Genomic DNA, 4,417 nt, shown 5'->3' with positions numbered 1-4,417 from the left:
CTTATCGCTGCTACTGTAAGGGGCCGTAGGGCCCCGGCCGACATTGTACCGTAGTGCGATTTTCGTCTTGCGCGTGCTCGTGGCGGTGTCCGCGCACCGTTCCGAAGTCGACAATCGTGCCCACGACTACGCGAGCGCTGGAAGAGACAAAGTCCGAAACCGCGTGTGCCGGGGCGGCGCGAGCGCGACGCCTTTGACGCAACTTTTGCGTACAAGCCGCCGCACGGCCACGACGGAGCCGGTGTCACCCTGCAGAGGGCTGCACTATAGCACGCCGGGAACCGGCAAAGAACCGCGCAGACGTCGTCGTTGGCCGCGGCGTTGCCGCGAGCACGCGAAGAGACAAAGTCCGAAACGACGTCAGCCGGGGCGTCGAGCACGCCGCCCGCACTGTTCGCACTCGTGCTCGGAAATGGCGAAGGGGCCGTGCTAGCGTGCCTCGAATCGATCGGCCGGGGGCCCCGTAGGGCGACAGAAAGGCAATTGTGCAGGAAACCGTACTGGCCATTAGCGAGAAATTGCCGTTCGCGCATTCGGTAGACGCGCTGCGCTTTCACGACTTCGGCATTGTGCTGCCGACGTAAGCTTTCAATCTTGCTCGCGGCGTTACGAGGCGGCACGATTTTCGCCAAACGCTCGTCGAAAGTGGCACGAGTACGGCCCCATGGAGGTCTGGGTACTTATCGCTGCTATTATATGGGGGTCCCAGAGAGCAGTCGCCCCCAAAGCGACCTGGGTGTTTGATATGCGGCGGGCTTCGTGCCCGTCAAGCGTGTCCCCGGTATCGCTCCCGTGGATCCCACAGCTGACGTCTGCAGCCTCATCCGCTTGATGCGTTAGGGGCTGGTTGTCGGACGACGCTTTTTCCACGATATCGAAGTGTGTTCCGCATCGTCCTCGGACGAATCAAATACGAAAGCGCCGAAGGCGCGGGCGTGACCCGTCGCCTAGCGGCTTTGCCGTCTCGGCTACGTTGCAAGTGTCGGTCGGTCCACCAGTGCTGCGGGCTCGAGAGAAACCGCAAGCCGCGATCGAGTCGACACAACCGGTCTATCGAGAATGTTGCGTGCTTCTTGCCGCGTGGCGATACCCGGCCCTGCGGGGAGGGCGCCGTAGCGAGCTCGAACGCCGTCGTCTCGGACTGTGCAAAGTGCTACCCTTTGCGAGAACGAAGCGTGTTGGGGCGCCTGAAGGTGGCCTCGGCATCGCAAAAACGGCGTCCGGCCTGCTTGAAAGGCTGGACGCGCAGTTGAACGATTACCTGGTTGATCCTGCCAGTAATCATATGCTTGTCTCAAAGATTAAGCCATGCATGTCTAAGTACATGCCGAAATAAGGCGAAACCGCGAATGGCTCATTAAATCAGTTATGGTTCCTTAGATCGTTTCTTCCTACTTGGATAACTGTGGCAATTCTAGAGCTAATACATGCAGTGAGCCTGAAGCCCTTTGGGCGACGGGTGCTTTTATTAGACCAAGATCGATCGGGTTTCGGCCCGTATTGTGTGGTGACTCTGGATAACTTTGTGCTGATCGCATGGCCACGAGCCGGCGACGTTTCTTTCAAGTGTCTGCCTTATCAACTTTCGATGGTAGGTTACTTGCTTACCATGGTTGTTACGGGTAACGGAGAATCAGGGTTCGATTCCGGAGAGGGAGCCTGAGAAACGGCTACCACATCCAAGGAAGGCAGCAGGCGCGCAAATTACCCACTCCCGGCACGGGGAGGTAGTGACGAAAAATAACAATACGGGACTCTTTTGAGGCCCCGTAATTGAAATGAGTACACTCTAAATCCTTTAACGAGGATCAATTGGAGGGCAAGTCTGGTGCCAGCAGCCGCGGTAATTCCAGCTCCAATAGCGTATACTAAAGCTGCTGCGGTTAAAAAGCTCGTAGTTGGATCTCAGTTCCAGACGAGTAGTGCATCTACCCGATGCGACGGCTCGGATCTGAACATCATGCCGGTCCTTTCTTGGTGCACTTCATTGTGTGCCTCGAGAAGGCCGGTGCTTTTACTTTGAAAAAATTAGAGTGCTCAACGCAGGCGAGTCGCCTGAATAAACTTGCATGGAATAATAGAACAAGACCTCGTTTCTGTTCTGTTGGTTTTTGGAATACGAGGTAATGATTAAGAGGGACAGACGGGGGCATTCGTATTGCGGCGCTAGAGGTGAAATTCTTGGACCGTCGCAAGACGAACTACTGCGAAAGCATTTGCCAAGAATGTTTTCTTTGATCAAGAACGAAAGTCAGAGGTTCGAAGGCGATCAGATACCGCCCTAGTTCTGACCATAAACGATGCCAACCAGCGATCCGCCTGAGTTACTCAAATGACTCGGCGGGCAGCTTCCGGGAAACCAAAGTGTTTGGGTTCCGGGGGAAGTATGGTTGCAAAGCTGAAACTTAAAGGAATTGACGGAAGGGCACCACCAGGAGTGGAGCCTGCGGCTTAATTTGACTCAACACGGGAAAACTTACCCGGCCCGGACACTGGGAGGATTGACAGATTGAGAGCTCTTTCTTGATTCGGTGGATGGTGGTGCATGGCCGTTCTTAGTTGGTGGAGCGATTTGTCTGGTTAATTCCGATAACGAACGAGACTCTAGCCTATTAAATAGGTGCGGGGTTCCCAGCACCTTACAACCTTCTTAGAGGGACAAGCGGCTCCTAGCCGCACGAAACAGAGCAATAACAGGTCTGTGATGCCCTTAGATGTCCGGGGCCGCACGCGCGCTACACTGAAGGAAGCAGCGTGTCTTTATCCCTGTCTGAAAGGACTGGGTAACCCGTGGAACTTCTTTCGTGATTGGGATAGGGGCTTGCAATTGTTCCCCTTGAACGAGGAATTCCCAGTAAGCGCGAGTCATAAGCTCGCGTTGATTACGTCCCTGCCCTTTGTACACACCGCCCGTCGCTACTACCGATTGAATGATTTAGTGAGGTCTTCGGACCGATGTCCGGCGCGGCCTTTCGGTTGCGCCGGTCTGTTGGAAAGATGACCAAACTTGATCATTTAGAGGAAGTAAAAGTCGTAACAAGGTTTCCGTAGGTGAACCTGCGGAAGGATCATTACCGGATTGTGAAGGGTGGCGAGCGCCATTGTTTCTACCCCGTGTGGGTGAAGCAGCTCGCTGCGCCCGACGCTTTCCGCCGCTGGCCCCGCTTGGACGCGGGGACGGCTATACCCGAACATGCCGGGGACTGCCTGAATTTTGAGGGGCGCCCCGTGCCAAATTTGTTGCGCCCAGTGGACGCCGGCTGCAACCTTGGACGGTTGGCTTGGCCGCGCCCGCGGGTAGAAACGGCGTAACGCACACTGGGTGGGCTTTCTGTCCGCTTTGGCGCTCTTGCGCGGAATGGGAGTAAGACGACCCGACCTGCTGCTTTGCCCAGTACGAGGGGAACGGCGAAGCGTGCGGTCGGTCAAGGAACTGACGGTCGAGAGCTAATGCCGCTGCCGCTTAGTACACACACGGAACCGTGGTGCGAGCGCTCTCCCGTCCTCCGCGGCAAACGCTGCCGAGTCTGAAAAGGCTGGCGGCTGCCGGTCGCTTCCTGCGGCGAGTATGGAGTAACGACCCGACTTTGTTGCCACCCAAGTACTAAAGGAACGGTGTGGCGCTCGGTCGGTCATGGAACTGTCGGTATGAGGGTGCGGCTGCCAAGTACGGAAGGAACCGTGGCCTAAAGTGCTCTCCCGTCCTCCGCGGCAAATGCCACCGAGTCCGAAAGGGCCGGAGGCTGCCGGTCGGCTCCTGCTCGTGACGCGCGAGGTGTCGAGATCGCGGTTTAATGCGACGACGTCTGCAGGCTATTCGCCCGCCGCCGAGGGAAAGGCGGCGTTGCTGCGAAGTACCGAAGGAAACGCGGCTTTGCTACGTCGGAAGCGTTCTGCGGTTAGCGGACTTGTGCGCTTTGGGAAGGCGCCGCACGTCGAAAGAGGAAGTACGGACAGACGAGGGACTGTAGTCCCGGTTTCGAACGCACTTGCGGCCAGGCCCTTGCTGGCTTCGTCTTCCGCCTCAAGTAGACTTGTTGTGGCGCCGGCGCAGGGAGCCGTCCCTGGCACTGGCCGAGTGGTTTTGGAGAGCTGCGCGAGTACGCGCGCCGGGCTCTTGTCTTTCGTCTCAAGTAGGCTGTTGGATCAACAGCGGTTATGCTGCGGCGATCTGCCGATGCGAAAGTGTGTGTGTGTTTGAGGCCCTTCTATGAACCTACTGCTGACTGAAGCGAAGCACGTCGATGGGGGTGAAGCCCTGCCCGTGGCCGTGTAGCCGTTAAAGACTCCACAGCGGCTTAGCCCTAATCATGGCTCTGTCGCTCTTTGCAATTTTTAGTGGAGCGATGTGAACGTGCACACGAGACACACGGGTCCGGTGGATGGTTGGCAGGTAAAACCGGCTTCGAGTGCGCGC

General features: G+C 57.1%; 1 non-coding gene across 1 annotated transcript; it reads left to right on the top strand.

The window, feature by feature from the left end:
• The first annotated feature begins 1,258 nt into the window (after positions 1-1,258).
• LOC140214812 (small subunit ribosomal RNA) lies at positions 1,259-3,074 on the top strand. Its single transcript, XR_011891740.1, has one exon. It is a non-coding gene; the product is annotated as a small subunit ribosomal RNA (ribosomal RNA).
• The last annotated feature ends 1,343 nt before the right edge of the window (positions 3,075-4,417 follow it).

This window comes from Dermacentor andersoni, unplaced genomic scaffold (assembly GCF_023375885.2).
Source record: "Dermacentor andersoni unplaced genomic scaffold, qqDerAnde1_hic_scaffold ctg00000656.1, whole genome shotgun sequence".
Classification (NCBI taxonomy): Eukaryota; Metazoa; Arthropoda; class Arachnida; order Ixodida; family Ixodidae; genus Dermacentor; species Dermacentor andersoni.
Note: the sequence above shows the minus strand (reverse complement) of the source record. Positions and strands in the feature narration are given on the sequence as shown.